This window comes from Nycticebus coucang, unplaced genomic scaffold, assembly GCF_027406575.1.
Source record: "Nycticebus coucang isolate mNycCou1 unplaced genomic scaffold, mNycCou1.pri scaffold_60, whole genome shotgun sequence".
Taxonomy (NCBI): Eukaryota; Metazoa; Chordata; class Mammalia; order Primates; family Lorisidae; genus Nycticebus; species Nycticebus coucang.
This window is the reverse complement of record NW_026515587.1, coordinates 443,004-466,197: the sequence shown is the minus strand read 5'-3', so window position 1 is coordinate 466,197 and position 23,194 is coordinate 443,004. Positions and strand designations below refer to the sequence as shown.

At 38.6% G+C, this 23,194-nt stretch overlaps 1 non-coding gene across 1 annotated transcript; it reads right to left on the bottom strand.

Annotated features, from left to right (window-relative positions):
• Positions 1-18,337: 18,337 nt before the first annotated feature.
• LOC128579518 (small nucleolar RNA U3) lies at positions 18,338-18,553 on the bottom strand. The gene has a single exon (XR_008378176.1). It is a non-coding gene; the product is annotated as a small nucleolar RNA U3 (small nucleolar RNA).
• Between the last annotated feature and the right edge of the window lie 4,641 nt (positions 18,554-23,194).

Genomic DNA, 23,194 nt, shown 5'->3' with positions numbered 1-23,194 from the left:
TTTCACGTATGTATTCATGATATTACCTTTTACAGTGCTAAATACATAATTATCCTTGGGGGATACAAAACTTTCATATCAAAGTTATGCTATTGAATACTTGGAGGAAGTTGGCATCGTGTTTGTTTTGGAATTATGATTGCTACATTTCCCAGGAAATATCAAGCTATCTTAAGTGAATCCCCAAATATGGTCTTCTGTATGAATTAAACATCTCTATAAGGAATTTTAATTGTTACTGTGAAACGTTGGGTGCTACATCCTGGAATTATCCAAATGGATCTTAAGTCTGCTTAAGAAATGTGCACAAGGACAGCTTGACTCAAGAAACAGATACTGAGGATTGGTACTTTCTACATTTTCACGTCTGAAAAGAACTTGTTTAGAAATCCTAAGGAAGATGGTCATGAGTGAATTTTTAGGGGTCATGCAGTATTCTAAATTTGGGTTGTGGTGATGGTTGCCTGACTCTGTAAAATTATTAAGAACTGTGTGCTTAAAATGGACGAATTTTATGACATGTAAATTATGTTTCAATAAAGCTATTTAAAAGAGAAAAAAAAAGAAATATGAGTGCGTGATGGAAAGAAACTTTGAATTGGTTTGGATACCTTCCATGTATTGCCCTTCAGCCTTTTTTTACTATTTTCTTTACCTGGTATCTCAGAGCTGTTCAATTTAATTTAGTACTTGTTCTTTAGTATTTGTAGGAAACCAAGCAATATTAATGTGTAAAATAGTTATTATTTTATAGCATAGTGCTTCTTGGTGTGCACGACATTTACCCATCTGCCCTCTATTGATTGCCTTTGAGTTGTTTCCAGTTTGGTTTTCTTTCTGTAAATAAATTCTACTGTAAAGCAGCAGTTGTCAACTTTTAACACCAAAACATATTCCTATCCTCCATTCCCTCAAATGGATCTTTATTCAGCATTATTATATGGAATTTATTTGTTTATCCAAGTGTCAGTATTGTATGTTTGTGTGTTTTGATGTTGTTATGAAAAATGTAATCATGTGAATTGTGAGATGATAGCAACAAGCCCTTCTGTGTCCATCACCTCATTTCAGTGGTCAGCAGCTCAGAGCCAATTTTGTTTTTGCTGCCTCCCCACCCATTTTCCTTTCTCTACTGGATTGTTTTGAAGCAAATCTCAGGCTTGAATTTTGTCACCTTGCTCAAATCACTTAATCTTGCTAAATGTTAGTTGTCTTCCCTATAACATGAGAATAATCACACCTGTTTCTAGTAATGTCCTGGTAAATGTTTAAGAATCAGCTCTCCAGGGGAAAAATAAGTCCTGGTTTGTATGTGTACCATCTTCCAATTTCTGTGGTGTAAATACTCTCAGCATGGCCGCTTGTAGGCTACCAATGTAGTGCATCAAAGTCGGAGTTGGGAGGGTGGGTACAGTCAGCCTTCCCTAGCCAGAATAAGCCAGTTCTGCCATTTCTACTGCTGCTATTCCACAGGTCTGGAGGGAGGAATTTTTTTTTTTAATTTTGTGTTATATAGTAAACATCAATAAATGGTGTGTCTTACTGTTTTTATTATTTTTTTTATCCTAGTGAAACTCTTTCCTCGTTTGAGAGAGTTCTTCAACAAGTCCTTCCTCATTATCTGTTTTCCTGCATCTCAACAGTCAGTGTTTCAGTAGCATCAAAGGACCCATAAAGCAACGCGATCCCGTTTACTGCCTTACTCTATATTGTAATTGGCTTGCTACACATTATAATTAAAATAAAAACTTAATACCTTGATCCCTTAGGGAATAGAGGAAAGAAGTGTTAATGTGTTTGCCTCAGAATTCATGATATGATGAATATTAAGTGTTTTGAGAGTTGAGTATAAAGTTATTTTGGAGTTTTTTTTGTTTTTTTTTTTTTTTTTTAGTTTTGTCATCATTAATTACCAACTGCTATTGATAGAAACAGCTGGGGAATATTATACTTTTCCATTTATAGTTATGATATAATGAATAACCTATGCCTGATTGAGTTTGTCATGGCTAGACCCGCATGGTTAAAGCCAATAAAACAAGTAATTGTCCTAATGCCTTTAGAGGATAGGGCTTAATACATAGAATTGACATTTGGTTCACGAGGAATGGAGGAATGTTAATTGTTGTCATTGTGGATATTTAAAAAGAATCGAAGTGGTGTATCTTCTCTGTGTAGTCTTTCTCATTAATGGCAAATCAGAGAAATACCCAAACCCCTGTCACTATGTTCTGTGCTCCATTTATTCACATTTTTCAAAACTTGCTGAAGATTTGGTACAAAAACAGGCATCTATCTTTAGGTTTTGTATAAAATTATTTCACCATGGGGAATGAAATGATATTGGACACACCTGTGCCATATAGTTAAAAATCCAATTAATATGTTACTTACATTTTATTTAATATGTGTGAGATTAAATAGGAAATCTTTAAGGATACCAATGCACCCAGCATTATTATGGTGAAACTGAAGTGGTAATTATTTGTGTCATATTGATGCCTCAGTTATGCACACAATTGAAATGTGCTCAAAGCATGCGCTGTTTTCCCATTAAAGCTAACTGGTAATTGCTGTTATCTTTACTTTTTTCCCCCACTTACCTGACTAGTTTACTCTTACCCCTTCAGTTTTAAAGCTAAAAGGAACAAGTAGCCAGGGGCTGTGGCTCATTCCTGTAATCCCAGCACTCTGGAAGCCTGAGGCAGGTGGATCCCTTGAGCTCAGGAGTTCAAGACCAGCCTGAGTAAAGTGAGACTCTGTCTCTCCTGAAAATAGAAAATCTAGGCAGGTTTTGTTGTGGTGGGTGCCTGTAATTCCAGCTACTCGGGAGGCCGAGGCAAAAGGCTTACTTGAGCCCAAGAGTTTGAGGTTTCTGTGAACTCTGATGATGCCACGGCACTCTACCCAGGGGGACAGAGTGAGGCTCTGTCTCAAAAATAAGAAAATAAATGGAACGAATATTACCTTCTCAAAAATAAGAAAATAAATGGAACAAATATTACCTTCTCCAATGATTGCCCCCAGTCATGAAGAATTGAAAATATAGAACTGAGTTCTTTTCACCTGGAGCCTTCTACTTTTTCTGTCTTCTGGCAGCCTGTGGGCCAGTCATCATTATGTGTAATAAACTATATGGGGACTATTTTTCTACAGGTCTAGCTGGATATAATAGGATCAGTTAATTAGTATCAATAAATAAAATTTGTAGCATGTTGTCAGTGTTTGTAATAAGGAATACAAAGTATGGAGCACCATCAGTACCTTGTGGGTGTGTCTTTATATTCAAGTGTGAGTAATCAAGGCAGTAAAATAAGGAAGTATAGCAATGGTGGAGTAATGACTAGTAAACAGGGCTGTACAGGTCGGAGAGGCTCATGTGAATAAGCGAAGTATAAGCACATATCTTTTCAGTGATATTTATGATTTGTAACTATATACTTACACCTGAAAAAAAAACTTCCCCCTCCTTCCATGAAAATTATCTTTTTTCTGAGTATTTCTAACTCTTGTGCCCTATTACAAGCTATCAAAGTATTTGGCTTTATTAATCAGATTTTATAGTGTTGTATTTATCAGGAATACAACTGTGAGGTCAAAGGTGGACAGACAGTAAGTATATTATCTTACAACTGCTAGCATTTACTGAGCACTTACTACGTGCCAAGTACTATTCTGAGGGTTTTGCTTATATTGGTTAACTCCCCCAACAATAGTAACATATAGGCTCTGTATCTGTAGCTCAATGGCTAGGGTGCCAGCCACATACACCAGAGCTGGCGGGTTTGAACCTAGCCTGAGCCTCCCAAACAACGACGCCTACAACAAAAAAATAGCGGATGTTGTGGCAGGTGCCTGTAGTACCAGCTACTTGGGAGGCTGAGGGAAGAGAATCACTTGGGAGATGGAGGTTGCTATGAGCTGTGATGCCACTGCACTCTACCCAGGGCGACATAGTGAGATTATGTCTCAAAGAAAAAATAGTAACATATAATACAATTATAATCCCATGTGACGGGGCCCCATATGCCGAGGGTGGTAGGTTCAAACCCAGCCCTGGCCAAACTGCAACAAAAAAATAGCAGGGTGTTGTGGTGGGCACCTGAAGTCCCAGCTGCTTGGGAAGCTGAGGCAAGAGTATCGCATAAGCCCAAGCGTTAGAGGTCGCTGTGAGCCGTGTGAAGTCATGGCACTCTACCTGAGCATGGTACAGTGAGACTCTGTCTCTAAAAAAAAAAAAGCTAAAAAAGAACTCGATCTCATTCACAATAGTTATAAAGAAAACAAAATACTTAGGAATATATTTAACCAAAGCAGTGAGAGATCTCTAGAAGGAGAAGAATAAAACTCTAATGGAATGAACTGAAGATGACACAAACAAAAAGACAGACAAACATTCCTTTGCTTATGGATTGTCAGAATCAACATTGTTAAAATGTCCATACTGCCCAAAGTGACTTATAAATTCAATGCAATTCCCATTGAAAACCATTTTTTTTTTATTTCACAGACCTAGAAAAAAAATTATGCTAAGCTTTATTGGGAACAGGAAAAGTGTCAGGGACCCGCCCCAGGGGCAGGGTCTGCTAAGGCCTGTGGAACTGGTAGCAACTGACTGAATAAATATAAAGTTAGAAATGAGGGCAAACAAAGAGACATGAGACAGAATAGAATAAAAGTTGGGAACTCAGCAGTCCATTGCCCATTTGTGGGATCCTGTCAATGGCACCAAATATTTCTTTCACTCTGCTTTTATTGGAGTCTATTTTCCCAGAGGGTAAGATGAGGGAGGGAACAAAGATGCCAGCAGTTTCTGAATTAGCGTATCAGTTCTTATTGTTATTATTTAAGGGTTTGACCAGCCTTGAGAAATCTGAAATCTGAGCCTTGTATTGGGAGAGCCTCCTGCTTGAGATCACACACACACATTTCTAGGGAGGTGTTAAACTCCTCTAATTTCCTGTGCAGTAAAACGCCACCAGCATTAATCTCCTGTGGGGAATCGGTGGGAGGGAGGAATTTTCCTCCCATTACCACCACAGAGGATCTTCCTTTGTAATAAAAGATACAAGCTCTTCAGCCCATATCTCAGGGCTTGAGCTACTCTCTTGATCTCTGCCCCAGGCAAATGCAAATCTCCACAATGGGTATCTGCTTTGCCTGTTTCCTAGGCAGGAAATGACCCAGTTAATGTATCTTCCTAGGTCTTTGTCATAGCCTCTTTTATGGCCATTTTTCCTCAGAGTGCTCAGAGAACCAGTAGGGGCCTACTTGTGTCCCCTTTGTCAGTTAGTTCAAGGAAACTTTTGATTTTATAAGGTGTATCCCCAGCAGTCTAGAATTTCAGAAAAGGCAGGAAGCTTGCTAGCAATGGCTAGCTTAAATGTAAACTAGCTTACTTTTCTTTGTCCTGAGCCACTCAGCTTACTTTTTAATTTTCCTCCTTTTCTGGGCGTGCTTTCACTTGCCAAGAATGGGGTCTTTGGTCCCCATTCTTCCTGCAAAAAGACCCTAAATAGCCAAAGCAATCCTAAGCAAAAAGAAAAAATCTGGAAGCTTCACATTACTTGACTTCAAATTATACTACAAGGCTATGGTAATCCAAACAGCATGGTACTTATGTAAAAGTAGAGACATAGTCCAATGGAACAGAATAGAGAACTCAGAAATAAAACCATATAGCTATGACCAACTGATCTTCAACAAAGTAGACAACAACAAACACTGGTGAAAGGACATCCTATTCAATAAATGATGCTGGTAAAATTGGATAGTCACATGCAGAAAAATAAAACAGGACCCCTCAGAATGGAGCAAGCAGAAGAAAGGATTTCTGACATTGAAGATAAAGTCTTCGAACACTCCCAATCTCTCAAAGAGGAAGAGAAATGGAGAGCAAAAACGGATCACTCACTCAGAGAGCTCTCAGATAATTCGAAAAAACATAACATAAGGGTTATAGGAATTTCGGAGGCTGATGATGTGGCAGCCAAGGGCACAGAGGCCCTTCTACATGAAATTATGAAAGAAAATTTTCCAGACATGCCTAGAGAATCTGAAATTCAGATAGCAGACAGCTTCAGAACCCCAGCACGATTCAACCCCAAAAAGCCATCTCCCAGACATATCATAATTAGCTTCACTAAAGTTAACATGAAAGAGAAGATTCTCAAAGCAGCCCGGCGAAAGAAAACTATAACGTACAAAGGTAAGAATATTAGAATAACTGCAGATCTCTCTGCTGAAACTTTTCAAGCAAGAAGAGGCTGGTCATCAACTTTTAATCTCCTAAAGCAAAAAAACTTTCAACCCAGGATCTTGTATCCAGCTAAACTGAGTTTCATCTATGATGGAGAAATTAAATACTTCAATGACATTCATATGTTGAAAAAATTTGCCATAAGTAAACCAGCTCTTCAGGATGTTCTCAGACCTATCCTCCACAATGACCAACCCAATCCTATACCACAAAAGTAAACTCACTCAGAAACTTCGGATCAAACTCCAACTTCCACACTGGCGAAAGGATTAAAAATGTCCACTGGACCTTTGAAAAACTCGATACCCCAAATTCCACCAGACTTATCCTTACTCTCCATCAATGTGAATGGCTTAAACTGTCCTCTAAAGAGGCATAGGTTAGCTGACTGGATACAAAAACTTAAGCCAGATATTTGTTGCATACAAGAGTCACATCTCAACTTAAAAGACAAATACAGACTCAGGGTGAAAGGATGGTCATCCATATTTCAGGCAAATGGTAATCAGAAAAAAGCAGGTGTTGCAATTTTATTTGCAGATACAGTAGGCTTTAAACCATCAAAAGTAAGGAAGGACAAGAATGGTCACTTCATATTTGTTAAGGGTAATACTCAATATGACGAGATCTCAATTATTAATATCTATGCACCCAACCAGAATGCACCTCAATTTATAAGAGAAACTCTAACAGACATGAGTAACTTGATTTCCTCCAGCTCCATAATCGTTGGAGATTTCAACACTCCCTTGGCAGTGTTGGATCGATCCTCCAGAAAGAAGCTGAGCAAAGAAATCTTAGATTTAAACCTAACCATCCAGTATTTAGATTTAGCAGACATCTACAGAACATTTCATCCCAACAAAACTGAATACACATACTTCTCATCAGCCCACGGAACTTACTCCAAAATTGATCACATTTTAGGTCACAAGTCTAACCTCAGTAAATTTAAAGGAATAGAAATTATTCCATGCATCTTCTCGGACCATCATGGAATAAAACTTGAATTGAGTAACAACAGGAATCTGCATACCCATACAAAAACATGGAAGTTAAATAACCTTATGCTGAATGATAGCTGGGTCAGAGATGAGATTAAGAAAGAAATCACCAATTTTTTGGAACAAAATGACAATGAAGACACAAGCTATCAGAACCTCTGGGACACTGCAAAGGCAGTTCTAAGAGGGAAATTTATAGCACTGCAAGCCTTCCTCAAGAGAACGGAAAGAGAGGAAGTTAACAACTTAATGGGACATCTCACGCAACTGGAAAAGGAAGAACATTCCAACCCCAAACCCAGTAGAAGAAAAGAAATAACCAAAATTAGAGCAGAATTAAATGAAATTGAAAACAAAAGAATAATACAACAGATCAATAAATCAAAAAGCTGGTTTTTTGAAAAGGTCAATAAAATAGATAAACCTCTGGCCAACCTAATCAGGAAAAAAAGAGTAAAATCTCTAATATCATCAATCAGAAACAACAAAGACAAAATAACCACAGACTCATCAGAAATCCAAAAAATCCTTAATGAATATTACAAGAAACTTTATTCTCAGAAATATGAAAATCTGAAGGAAATAGACCGGTACTTGGAAGCACGCCACCTTCCAAGACTTAACCAGAATCAAGTGGAAATGTTGAACAGACCCATAACAAGTTCAGAAATAGCATCAACTATACAAAACCTCCCTAAAAAGAAAAGCCCGGGACCAGATGGTTTCACGTCAGAATTCTACCAAACCTTTAAAGAGGAATTAGTACCTATATTACTCAACCTGTTCCAAAATGTAGAAAAAGAAGGAAGACTACCCAACACGTTCTATGAAGCAAATATCACCCTGATCCCCAAACCAGGAAAAGACCCAACAAGAAAAGAAAATTATAGACCAATATCACTAATGAATATAGATGCAAAAATATTCAACAAGATCCTAACAAACAGAATCCAGCAACACATCAAACAAATTATACATCATGACCAAGTTGGTTTTATCCCAGGGTCTCAAGGCTGGTTCAATATACGTAAATCTATAAATGTAATTCAGCACATAAACAAATTAAAAAACAAAGACCATATGATTCTCTCAATTGATGCAGAAAAAGCTTTTGATAATATCCAGCATCCCTTCATGATCAGAACACTCAAGAAAATTGGTCTAGAAGGGACTTTTCTTAAACTGATAGAGGCTATCTACAGCAAACCCACAGCCAATATCATATTGAATGGAGTTAAATTGGAATCATTTCCACTCAGATCAGGAACCAGACAAGGCTGCCCATTGTCTCCATTGCTTTTCAACATTGTAATGGAAGTTTTAGCCACCGCAATTAGGGAAGAAAAGGCGATCAAGGGTATCCATATAGGGTCAGAAGAGATCAAACTCTCGCTCTTCGCAGATGATATGATTGTGTATCTGGAAAACACTAGGGACTCTACTACAAAACTCCTAGAAGTGATCAAGGAATACAGCAGCGTCTCAGGTTACAAAATCAACATTCATAAATCGGTAGCCTTTATATACACGAACAACAGTCAAATTGAAAAAGCAGTTAAGGACTCTATCCCATTCACAGTAGTGCCAAAGAAGATGAAATATTTGGGAATTTACCTAACAAAAGACGTGAAAGATCTCTATAAAGAGAACTATGAAACTCTAAGAAAAGAAATAGCTGAAAATGTTAACAAATGGAAAAACATACCATGCTCATGGCTAGGAAGAATCAACATTATCAAAATGTCCATACTACCCAAAGCAATATATACTTTCAACGCACTCCCTATTAAAGCTCCACTGTCATATTTTAAAGATCTTGAAAAAACATTACTTCGTTTTATATGGAATCAGAAAAAACCTCGAATAGCCAAGACATTACTCAGAAATAAAAACAAAACAGGAGGAATCACACTACCAGACCTCAGACTTTACTACAAATCGATAGTGATCAAAACAGCATGGTATTGGCACAAAAACAGAGAAGTAGATATCTGGAATAGAATAGAGAACCAAGAGATGAATCCAGCTACTTACCGCTATTTGATTTTTGACAAGCCAATTAAAAACATTCAGTGGGGAAAAGATTCCCTATTTAACAAATGGTGCTGGGTGAACTGGCTGGCAACCTGCAGAAGACTGAAATTAGACCCACACCTTTCACCATTAACCAAGATAGACTCTCATTGGATTAAAGATTTAAACTTAAGACATGAAACTATAAAAATACTAGAGGAGAATGCAGGGAAAACCCTTGAAGAAATTGGTCTGGGTGAGTATTTCATGAGGAGAACCCCCCGGGCAATTGAAGCAGCTTCAAAAATACACTACTGGGACTTGATCAAACTAAAAAGCTTCTGCACAGCTAAGAACACAGTAAGCAGAGCAAGCAGACAGCCCTCAGAATGGGAGAAAATATTTGCAGGGTATAACTCTGACAAAGGTTTAATAACCAGAATCCACAAAGAACTCAAACGCATCAGCAAGAAAAAAACAAGGGATCCCATCGCAGGCTGGGCAAGGGATTTGAAGAGAAACTTCTCTGAAGAAGACAGGCGCACGGCCTTCAGACATATGAAAAAATGCTCATCATCTTTAATCATCAGAGAAATGCAAATCAAAACTACTTTGAGATATCATCTAACTCCAATGAGACTAGCCTATATCACAAAATCTCAAGACCAGAGATGTTGGCGTGGATGCGGAGAAAAGGGAACACTTCTGCACTGCTGGTGGGAATGCAAATTAATACATTCCTTTTGGAGGGATATATGGAGAACACTCAGAGATCTAAAAATAGATCTGCCATTCAATCCTGTAATTCCTCTGCTGGGCATATACCCAGAAGACCAAAAATCACAACATAACAAAGATATTTGTACCAGAATGTTTATTGCAGCCCAATTCATAATTGCTAAGTCATGGAAAAAGCCGAAGTGCCCATCGATCCACGAATGGATTAATAAATTGTGGTATATGTATACCATGGAATACTATGCAGCCTTAAAGAAAGATGGAGACTTTACCTCTTTCATGTTTACATGGATGGAGCTGGAACATATTCTTCTTAGTAAAGTATCCCAAGAATGGAAGAAAAAATATCCAATGTACACAGCCCTACTATGAAACTAATTTGGGACTCTCACATGAAAGCTATAACCCAACTACAACTTAACAATAGGGGGAAGTGGGAAAGGGGGGGTGGGTGGAGGGAGGGGAATCGGTGGGATCACACCTGTGGTGCATATTACAGGGGTATTTGCGAAACTTGGTAAATGTAGAATATAAATGTTTTGGCACAGTAACTGAGATAACGCCGGAAAGGCTATGTTAACCACTGGGATAAAAATGTGTCAAATGGTTTATGAAGTGAGTGTATGATGCCCCATAATCATATCATTGTATACACTTATGATTTAATAAAAAAATTAAAAAAAAAAAAAAAAAAAAACAGGACCCCTGTCTCTTGCCATATACAATAATTGGTTCAAGAGGGATTAAAGACTAAAATGTAAGGTATGCTTTGGGAAGCCAAGGATGGTGGATTGCCTGAGCTCATAGGTTCAAGATTAACCTGAGCCAGAGTAAGACCTTGTCTCTAAAAATAGCTGGACATTGTGGTGGGCACCCAAATAGTCCCAGCTACTTGGGAGGCTGAGACAAGAAAATCATTAGAGCCCAAGACTTCGAGGTTTCTATGAGCCATGATGCCATGGAACTCTATTGAGGGCAATAAAGTGAGACTATGTCTAAAAAAAATAATAAAATAAAAAAAAATAAAAAGGAAGGTATTGAAACTATAAACATTCTAGAAGAAAACATAGGAAAAATGTCTCTACACTACACATTGGTCTAGGCAAAGAACTTAGAAGTAAGACCTCAAACAAAAATAAATAAATGGGACTTAATTAAATTAAAAACCTTCTTCACAGCAAAGAAACAATCAACAGAGTGAATAGACAATCTACAAAATGGGAGAAAATATTTGCGAACTATGCATCCAACAAAGGTCTAATATTTAGAATCTACAGGGAAATCAAACAAATTGGCAAGAAAAAAATAAACAACCCCACCAAAAACTGGGTAAAAGGCATGAACAGAAGTTTTTCAAAAAAGAATAAAGAAATGGCCTACAAAAATATTTAAAACTTCTCAGCATCACTAATCATCAGGGAAAAGTAAATTAAAACTACAATGAAATAGCATGTTACCCTATCAGATGCGCCATTATATTAAAAAAAAAAAAGTCAAAAAACAGCAGATCCTGGCATGAATGCAGAGAGATAGGAACACTTATCCACTGTTTCAGACTACAAACTAGTACGACCTCTAAGGAAAACAGTATGGAGATTCCTCAAGGAAATCCCACTACTGGGTATCTGAAAAGAAGTCATTTTGTTGAAAAGACATTTGTATCTGAATATTTATTAGAGTACACAATTGAAAAGATGTGGAACCATCCTAATTGTCCACCAATTCAGGAAAGAATAAAGAAAACAAAGTATATATGATATATACCATGGAATATTGCTCAGGTATGAAAAGGGATGAAATGTCTTTTTCAGCAACTTGGATGGAACTAAAGACCTTTATCCTAAACTAAATATATCAGGAATGGAAAATCAAACACCATATGTTCTCACTAATAAGTAAGGACTAAACAATGTTACACACAAACGCGAAAAGATGTCAAGGACATTGGAAACCAAGAAGGGGGAGGATGGGAGGAGCAATGTGGATAAAAACTTACCTATTGGTTACAGTGAACATTGTTCTATGACCGACACACTAAACTGTCTGATTTAAGCAACGTACAAGGTTAACAATGTAGCAAAAACATCTGTATCCCCTTACTATTTTGACATTTTTAAGAAAGTGAAGTAGATGAGGCCTCTTAAATTCTGAGGCATTAAATTTTTTAAAAAGAAGAAAAAAGAATGACCTTGACTACTTCACATTTTACATAAAAAATCAGTTACAGGTGGATTTCATGTCTATATTTGAAAAGTAAAATAATTTTGAAATTATTGAAAATGATATTTAGTGTATTGAAACCTCACTGTATGATAGATATAATAGTGGACAGATGTCATTGAACACTTCTCCAAAGAATGAACCCTGGTGACACTGTAAGCTTCAGGTGATTATGACATGTCAAGGTAGGTCCATCAGCTGTAACCGACGGACCACTGCGGGGAGGGACGGTGTTGGTAATGGGGAGGTTGTGCATGGGTGGGGGGAGGGGGCGTATGGGAAATCTCTGCACCTTCTTCCTGCTGAGTTTCACTGTGAACCAAAAATTGCCCAATATTAAAAATCTTTTTAAAAAAGAAAAACAATCAAGCTTTTAAAACAAAACATGGATGAGTATCTGTCATCTAGGAGCTATATTATAACTAAGTGGTTTGGGGAAACACACACACCCACACAGAAAACGGCTTTTCAGTCCAGTGAGTGGATACGGAGAAAAGGCTTGTGTGTGAAAATACTATCTTAGCCGTGCTTTAAGTATTTCATTTTTCTGAGCACATGGATAACAAATAACTTAACCAAGAGGAGGTTAAAAGATCAGAGAGACCTACGAGGGGGTTCTGACTACCACACAGATTTCTGCAAAATTCTGCAGAAACTTAGGTTTACTTCCTTTCACCCCAAGGAGACGCAGGAAATCAAAATCCTCCTAAAAATTCCTCTTTTCTTGCAGTCAGTGCAAACTCTAGAATGTCTATGAAGGGGCTGTCAATGGCAATCCAGAGGAAGAGGGAAATCCAGAATTTGTCCCAAATCTTGGGCACCTAGGGCCCTTCACAAAGGCCTGATACAAGCCCGTTTTCTCTACCAGAGAACAGTGAGCGTACTGGGGAGATGGCCCATCCTGCCCCCTTCCCAGCTGGCTCACTTTCCGCGATGGACTTGGCAATGTCCTTCCTCCCCTCCCAGAGCTGCCAAACGCCCACAGCTGAGCTGGGTTGGTGGGTCCTGTGCTCTTGCCCCAGGCTGCGCCAAGAAATAAGACGAACAGCCCAGACAGGGACACCGCAAAAGTAGGCACCACGTGATGAAAGCTGGGCGAGGCTTGGAAGCCAGGGTATCGCGTGCTTTCCTCCCCCAGAAAGACCCAGACCTTGGCTCCCACACCCACACCCACCCTCTCCTGCCCACCCTCCACCCGCACCTCCCCCTTCCGCAACCTCCACTTCCCCCTGCTGGAGGCTCTTGGGGATGACTCAGACCAGAGATATCACCTGGTCATCGTTTGGGGTTGTGGTCTGCCCTGGGTGATGGTGTACTCTGTGTATGTGTGTGGAGAGATAGAGATCACAGATAAGGGGTTGGGGAAATCCTTGACCCAGGGTAATTAGCATGTCAATTGCATTTTCAGACCACAACTCTCTTACTAAGCCATTTGTAGATTCATCCTCCCAAGAGTTCTGATGAGGCCCCAGATGCAGCCCAGACATCTCCTGGCCTCTTTCAGATCCGTTGACCACGTTACCATATCTCTTAAATATTTCACAAAAGGGTCTGAATTCCCAAACAAAACTAGCCACCATCTCTTCCTTCCTAATGGCTGTGGGAAGGAAGAATGAGAGCAGTATTAGTAATATGATTTTAAAGGAATTTTCAAAAACAAACAAAAAACACCACCTATGGTACTATCCTCCCTAAAGTAAATAGTACAATCTTCATAATCACCATTTTTCTGCTAAATAAGGATTCAATTTCCCAGACTGTCAAGTTGTCTGAAAGTGCAAGTCTGGAATGTAACTAAATAATCTCTCAAATGTAATTCTTATTCCCTGGAGAAATCGGGTTTAGAGCAAGAATCTCAGGGGGTTAACCACAGGAAGGTTATCCTCCATCAGAAAGAAGAATATTTTCTACCTTTTAGAGGAGCAGCTCTCAATCTTGTGAAGATGATTCCTTTCTAATGTCAAAATATTTCACATATCCCTCATGACACAATGACAAGAAAAGACTATGAATTCAGTAATGCTTTTCAATGAATTAGAATAGTGTTAATCATAAAAACCTCCGTATATAGCACATTTTAAAAACTGCAGGAGTTATAGTAGACTGAATTCCAACTACAGCAACTTTGTGGTGCAAATAGGGGATTTCTGACCCTTAAAGCAGTTCCATGGCTCCCAGGGCCTTTCTTGTTCCCATACCAAGCTAGAGGCATTAGAAGTGGCAATAAAAAGCAGACAGATATAAATTCCTAATGAAGAACTTTTAAAACTATAATGGGAGTAGGAGGTAGGGCATGTGTGGAACTAGAAGCCTTTCACCAGCTATCCTCAATTTTTGGTCTCTCCTAAATAGTGACTCATGAACTATTAATTAAATGTCCAACTCTGCCAGGTTGGCATAACAGGGCAAGGTTTCACCTTCAGGAACGATGTGATGGGTAAGACTTGGGTTCTCTGAGTATCATGATTTTTTTTTTTTCTTTTTGAGACAGCCTCACTCTGTTGGCAAGGCTAGAGTGTAGTGGCATCAGCCTGGCTCATAGCAACCTCCAACTCCTGGGTTCAAGTGATCCCTCTGCTTCAGCATCCCAAGTAGTTGGAACTATAGGCACACACCACAAGGCCCAGCTAATATTTTTATTTTTAGTAGAGACAGGGTCTTGCTCTTGCAAGGATCAGGCTGGTTCTGATCTCCTGACCTCATGGGATCCTCCTTCCTGGGCCCCCCACAGGGATAGGATTACAGGCTTGAGCCACCATGCCTAGCCTCTTGAAATATTTTAAAACCTGAAAACATTCACTGAGATAAAGAATCAATTCTTTCCATTTTTAGTCAGGAAAATGAAGGCTTGGGATATTATTTGGAGTCACTCACTTGAGGTCTTGCTCCGAATAGCTCTGGAGCCAGAATGAGCACTGCCTGCTCTACCCCATTGGCCAGAGTCCTTTCCATGATGTCTTGCTGTTCATACTTAGTCTTCAGGATAAGGAAGAAAAGCAAGGAGCTAGCAGCCAGTAATGGAGCATGAAGAGTATTTCCTTCTCTGTGCAAAATGGAAATCCATAAACATAGCCCCTCATTCACTTCCTGTTTTTTTCCAATTGCAATCATTGCCTTATTACACCTTCTGTTTATCTCTCCACTTGCTCAGGGTAACTTTCCTGAAGGTAAATCCAAGGTGTCTCTCAATGGCTCAGAACCTCCCATGGCCTCCCATTGCACTTGGAATGGAAGCCAACTCTCACCATGGGCCTCAGGGTCCCCCGCCCCGCCACCCCCCCACCCCTGGCCAGCATCTGTCTCCTGCCCAGCCTTACATACTAGCCCTCCTCTCACCCAAATGCAGACATTCCTATGGCTCTGCCTTCAATTCAAGATCTAGCTGTGAATAGATGGATGGCCTGTTGCCACTCACTGTGGGACCTTCAACAAGCCAGCTTCTTCACCAGTACAGTGGGCATGATAGGAGGACTCCCTCACAAGGCGGTTTAGCCCGTGTCCCCACTAGAGCAGCCACTCTTCAGATGACTCCATCGGTCCTTCTGACCATCATCCGCAGCACCTGGTGTTCCCACCGGACACTCAGGAAGTACAGCTTAGTGAGTATCTTTCCATTTTCCAACCTGTTCTATCTTCCTTCCCTGCCCCCTTCTCTGCTCTCATTAATTTCCTGCTCTTGGCCTCCTTTGCCGTGTTTTGCTGATTCCTTGCAGTGAGAGTGAAGGTGCAGGAGGAAACAGCTGAGGAGAAGATCCTTTGGCGCCAGCTCAGGCCTCTGTGTGGAGACAGTGCAGAAAATACATTGGAGTGTGAATATTAGAAAGGCTGTTCGGGTTTCTAGGCCATGTATCATTGGGCCAGTTACCAGGGTTGCAATTTGATGCCAAGTTCATCTCTCTCTCCTGTTGTCTTGCTTTCTCTGTCCTCACCCTTTGCATCCCTGTAAGCCCCTGAGGGGCCCTTCTCTCTCCCTCCATTTGGTTTCAAATGTTTTGCAGAACAAGGGCATTGTGAACACAAACACACACCCTTCAGTTGGGTCCAGTGATGTTCTTAGATAATTTTGTCCCTATTGGCCAACCATTTGCCATAAAAACACTCTCCACAAGTTAACAAGCTTCCTGAACCCTGCATGCATCAATGTAGAATGAATCAGGTCTGCTGACCCTCTGAGGCTCCATGAACTATCAGCCTTTGCTGGAAAAGCCCTTGTCCTAGACACCCTGAGCAAGTGTGTCCTTTCCTGGACCTGTCTGAATTCACCTAACAAGTCTCAGCTTCTTCATGGTGATATACTTAACACTGGTGAAAACATTTGATTAATATTTCAAGCAAAGGAATGAGAAGACAAGTCACCTTTGCTTCATCTCCAATGCACAAAGAACACAAAAATCCTGCCCCAGTCACGAGTTTCCAGCAAAATCCTAGTGTATGTGGCTTTTCTTTTTATTATAACTTTTTTTATGTAACCAAGAGAATCTTGGCTCTTTTTACTGTGTTGGAGTTAATTAGAAAAAGAGAATAGGTGGCTGGAAATAGAAAAGGAAGTGAAGAAGGAGATCAGATGTTTTATGTATTTCTCTCCCACCCCCGTGACATTTGAAAAGAAAAAGAAGCTGAAGGAAAACAAACCCAGACTTCAGAAGTGTTTGTTAGAGTTACGGGACAGGAAACTAACTTCGTGTTTTTTACTCTGTGTCCCAGGGAGCTTGGCTGCCAGGGTCAAAAACTCCAGGTCAAACATACTGAGTTTTGGACTAAGAACCAGAAATGGAAGTAAGAAAGGAGGGAGGGAAAGAGAGAGGCAAGGAAGAAAAGAGAAACAGCATCACTGAGGATGCAAATTAGTGCTACCTTCAAATAAAAGTAAATTACATCCATTCAATTGAAATTGTAGATGGTGCCTTAAAAGTTCCAAGCAAGCAAACTATGGCAAATAGAAATTAATTGTACAAGACACAGAAGTCAATTAACCAGTTTCAGATGCAAGAGCTTACAACTACTATATTTCATAATAAAAATACTATAGTGTTACATTTTTTCCCTTATTGTTTTGTTGTTGTTGTTTGTTTGAGACAGAGTCTCAAGCTGTCGCCCTGGATATGGTGCCGTGACATCATAGCTCACAGCAACCTCCAACTCTTTGACTCAAGCGATCCTCTTGCCTCAGTTTTTCTATTTTTACTAGAGACAGGGTCTTGTTTTTGCTCAGGCAGTCCACCTGCCTGGGCCTCCCAGAGTGCTAGGTTACAGGCGTGAGCCACCACGCCTGGCCCCTTTCATCTTATTGTTTTCATGAAATATCAAGTTCCTTAGCCTCAGATTCTTCTCCCATAATTTGTTAGTTGATTTGTTTATTTAGCCACACTCAAAACTTACATGTAAAAACATGATACTGGCCATTTCTTACCAGCCACCTGACTGGGAACTTATTCCTCTACTCATTAAAGGTAAAGAAACAATCCCCTGAATTTTCTCATAATCACTTCCTTGTTTTTCTTTCTTATTTTGTCACAAACGTATATGGTTATTTGGAGCTGTAGATTGATAATTTATTGTCTAGATAGGTCTTATTTAATAAAAAGATCAAATTATTTAATGTGCATTACAATTAATGGAGGTTGGCTTCATTTCAGTTTTTAGCTATTATGGAAGACCTGCTGCAAATGTTTTTGGCCTCGACTTCCAAAATCTAAAAGTAGAGGTAGTCTTCCTTGTTGCAGAGAATAAGCATGCTAGAATTCTCTAAGTATTGCCAGCTTTTTATCCAAAGAATTTTGCAAATTTACACTCTCAACAGCAAGGACAACTTCCATTGTTCAAAACTCTAGTCAATACATAGTATGTGTCATATTTTTAATATTTTCAGCATAATAAGCTTATGATTATAGCTCATGGATTAAATTTGCTTTTTCCAGATAACAAATGGGGTTGAATATCTATCATCTATGAGCACCTGTTTAAGTTATTTACCCATTTTTCTATGAGTAGTCTCCTTCTCCTTACTATTCTGTGTATATTCCAGGCACGATCCCTGTGTCAGTTATATGTGCAGTAAATATCTTTGTGGCCCTATTTGTGGCTTTTTTTTTTTTTAAGGGAAACCACTCAGACTGCGTTCTCTCCCTCTTACTCCCCCAAAGGAAGAGAAGAACGATCATCAATGGCAAATGGCAATTGCACTAAAGCAACATCAAAAGCCGGCTTCACGCTCAGGAGAGAACGCTGCACCTCCTCCTCGTGGTTTGCGGTGTTCTACACATTCAGAGAGACTTCTCTAGTAACAAACTATAGAAATGATCCCTGAAAGTATAGTCTTTATTTGTGGCTTTTTTTAATACTGTGGTTTTGTTAATAAACAGAAGTTGTTTATTTTAATGTAGTCAAATCTATGTTTTTAGTTTTTGTTTAATAATTTCCCTTTTATTTCTAGCTGGCAATTTCTTATCAGGAATGCCTGTCAAATTTTGTCAAATCTTTCCCCATACCCATTAAGAAAACTTACTATTTATTCTCACTGAATTTATTATTTAATGACACGGCAAAGTCCATTGGCTAGTTTTCTAATATTAACCAATCTTTCATCCTTTGGATAAACTCAGTTATAATGCATTATTCTTTTAATATATTGCTTGATTTGTTTGCTAACAATTAGTGAGATTTTTGCATCTGTGTATTTGATTGACTTGCACCTGTAATATCCTTTATCATACAACCCTTGACAGAATTGGTAGCATAGCATAGCCCCAGTGCCATAGCTCACAACAACCTCAGACTCTCAGGCTCAAATGATTCTCTGCCTCAGCCTCCCAAGTAGCTGGGACTATAGGCACCTGCCACAATAACAACTGGCTATTTTTAGAGAAAGGGTCTCACTTAGCTCAGGTGATCTGCCTGCCTGCCCTCCCAGAGTTCTGGGATTACGGGCATGAGCCACCGCACCTGGCCTATATGAGCTTCTTATTGGTCCCTCTCTTTTGATTTTCTGTGGGACTTAGTAAAAAATGTTTCCTTTGAATATTTAGAAAAACTCACTAGTGAAACCATTTTGTTTGGGGTTGGGTTTTTGTTCTCAAGTCAGATGTGGCAAAATGTTCATTTGGTAAATGTAGCCATTTGATCCAAAGTTTTCATTTAATTTGTCTATTTGATATAAATTTTCAAAAATTTTGCCATAAAGTTGTTCATATGTTCTTATTTTTTTTAATACTGAAGCATCTATAGTTAGATAACATTTTATTTTTGGTATTGTGGGTTTTCTTTCCTTTTTTCTATATCAATGTCAGTCTGTTGGAAAATTTAACTTGTCCTTTGTTGAGCCTCTCCATTTTAAGTTTGTTTTTCTGTTTCACTCATTTCTGCTTTATCTTTATTATTTCTTTCATTATACTTTCTTTAGGTTAATTTTTTTCTCTCATCTTCTGAACATGGAAACGGATCCCATTAATCGCCAGCCTTTCTTCTGTTCTTGTATGAACATTTAATGCTGTAAATTTCCCTCCAATTACTGTATTAGCCACACTCTTTCAATTTTGAGATTTTTTTCATATTTTATTATGAGTCATTTTTGACCCATAGTTTCATTAGAGTTGTAGTTAATTTTCAGTGTACGGTGGTTTTGTAGTTTATCTTTTGTTTTAATTTCTACCTTAATTTTACTTTTATCACAAAAGAAATATTATACGATTTTAATGCTTTGAATTTTTTATTGTCTACATGGTCTGTTTTTATAAATTTTGCATGTGTGCTTGTAAACAATTTATATTCATAAGTTCATGAGTATCTTGTTTTACATAAATCCATTTTGTTAAATCCCTTCATGTTTTCAATATTCTGAATCCTTGCCAGGCGTGGTGGCTCACGTCTGTAATCCTAGCACCCAGGGAGGCTGAGAAGGGTGCATCAGCTTGAGATCAGCCTTAGCAAAAGCAAGACCCCCATTTCTACTAAAAATAGAGAAAAACTAGCTAAGCAGGGCATTCTGGTGGGTACCTATAGTCCCAGCTACTTGGAAGGCTGAAGCAAGAGAATCGCTTGAGCCCAAGAGTTGGAGGTTGCTGTGAGCTGTGAGTCCACAGCACTCTACTGAGGAGTGACATAATGAGACTCTGTCTCAACAGAAAAAAAGAAATAAAGAAAGAAAGAAAATTCTGAATCCTTACTGATTATTACTGGTCTATTTGTTCTAAAACCCATATATGGTTTTGGAAATACATTTATTATAACTAGAAGGAAATTTACTATTGAATTTGATTCATGGATTCACTATGGGACTCAAGTTAAAAATATACATGTATCTTAATATATAAAATATTTTTTCAAATACTTCCCCATGCCCATTAAGAAAAATTTATGATTTATTCTCACTGAATTTATTATTTAAAAATATTGCAAAGTACATTGGTCATTTTTCTAATGTCAACCAATCTTTCATCCTTTGGATAAACTCAGTCAGTTACAATGTATTATTCTTTTAATACATTGCTTGATTTGTTTGCTTATATATATATACATATATATATATATATTTTTTTTTTTTTTGCCTAAAGTAGTGATTTTCAACTGGTGTGCTACTGTACCCTGGTATGCACGAGAGGAACTTAGGTGTGCCCCCAAATTTTTAATGATTGTTAATCAAATTATTTTCAAAAGAAGTTCAAAGCACAGTAAGTATATTCTTTTTTTACTCTTTTTTTATCAACATAATTTAAGTGTGTATTATGGAAGTTTAACTACAGGTTCAAGTGTGCCATGAGGTTAAAAAAAAAAAGTTGAAAAACACTGACCTAATATTTAGTAAAAAGTCATTTTAATAAAAGTATACTCTTTCAATAATAAGTTGGGATAATTTTGCATAAGGGTGTTAGCAGAATTTGGAATGCTGCATATCTTCTTTTAGTTTGAGATGAGGGAACTAGAAGAGTCTTGGAAATGAAGAGCAGAAATGCTTTAGAGAACATCTATTCCAATTCCTCATTTTACAAAGACTTTAAAGCCCAAAGAAGGCCATTTGTTTTGTCCAGAGTAATATTACATGTTGCGTCAAGAACTCCGATGTCCTCATTTGCAGACAGTATTATCTCTTCCACAGTAAAATCTGAGCATTTGACAGTTTTGAGGACAAGCCAAGGGTGATTTTTTGCAGAAAGTGCAAATAAAATTAGCCTGGGGAAGGCAGAGCCTGGGGGTGGGGGGGTTAAATGTAAGTTTTTATTGCATTAAAAAGAAAACAAGCCTTTCATTTTTGTTGTTGATGAACAGATGAACTAATCAGAGCAGGCTCTAGAATGCAGGGTGAAGGGAAAACATCAGAAGTAAACTCTGAAGAAATTGTGCAGTTCCGTTGTACCTGGAAAACTAAGCCAGACTTAGTTTGTCATGGCAGACAAACAGGGCCAGAAAGCAGATAGAACTGTGGCTTGGTTGATATTCTTTTAACCACAAGAGTGAAGGTAGCCAGAAACACAGCAGGAATCCAAGAGAGTTTTCAGAGCTAACTGCTCTTACCAGCACTGGCAGTTTCTTTAGCTAAAGGCTCCAGTTTATAGAAAAAAGTTCATAATGAGGATAGTCACACGCAAATGAAGGGAATAGGAATAAGAGATGGGGCTCTTCAGGGTCTAGAGAGCTTTAGGAGGGGTTTGTACCACAGGCCAGAGAAAACATAATGTTATAACTGATACGAGAAGGAGATTTGTGTATAAAAGGACTAATTTGTGTCTACATATTTAACGACATTATAAGGACTTAGGCCAAAGTCAGTGAAAATAAAAAAATTACGTAATTGTGCAGCCACATTATCTCACCTGGCCTATTCTCTTAGAAAGCAACCCCAGAAATCAGGAACCCAGAGCTGGGAAAGGTGAATCATGCTCTTTGGTCTCCTGTGTAAAGATTTAGAACAGTTTGGCCTTTGTTCTGAAGAGGTGAACCTGTCAGATGAAAAAACAATACATGGAGGGATTCAGACACTTTTGAACATCTCCTATAAGCCAGGCAACATGCTAGGCACTGAGAATATTAAGATAACCACACTTCTGGGTCCTCAAAATGTTCATGGAAGCCATAGACTTTCTGGTCCTATGAGCAAGCCTTTTAGCTCCCTGGGCTAGTTTAACTCACCTTTCAAATCACAACAGAAATACCTACCCGGGTATATTTCATAGGATGAAAATGAGGATAAAAATGTACAATAAATATTCAAACTTCATGGAGAATTGGGTGTGATTATTTTACTTATATATATACACTATTGCATAAATAAATAAATAAATAAATATATAAATATATATATATATATCAGCAAAGGCTGCTGGGCTTATTTCAAAACCTACTGTGAGTTAAAAATTTTTGTTTTGTAGATTTCTCTTTAGAAAAAGTAAAAATGAACATGAGCAAGGGCGTAAAGAGGAAAGAACTTGCCCGGCCCTGGGAGAATCAGTGGAAAGCAGAAAACAAAGGGAAAAGTGACAAAGAGGGTGACCAGTTACAGGAAAAGTCAGGTCTAGGGGACAGCTGGTCATGGAGCTTCTGGTTGCTTTGTGGTGCTCAAAATCTGGTATCTGTTAAGAACAGCCAGGATTGATGGTCACAGTGAGGATTCTCAGGCTCCACCCACAGAGATTCTGATTGGTTTGGGATGTGGCTCTGGAATTTACATATTCGCCAGGACTGCAGGTACTTTGAGGCAGATTTCAGGTGGGCCATCCTGTTGTTCAATGCTTAACTTCAGTGTACCCACAGAGCATGAGGAAATTCAGGGGGTAAGTGATCATTTTACAGTTTATTTAATCAATGGGGACAACAAAGCAGATGGTTCAAGCCCCAAAGTGCAGAGTTTGCTTTTTCTGTTTACTTAATCAGCTAATTACTCAATCTGTACTGGGGGAAACACAAATCAACCATTAATCTCCAAGAAGGTGTTAATCATTAATTTCAAAATTCTGGCTGTTACTTCATC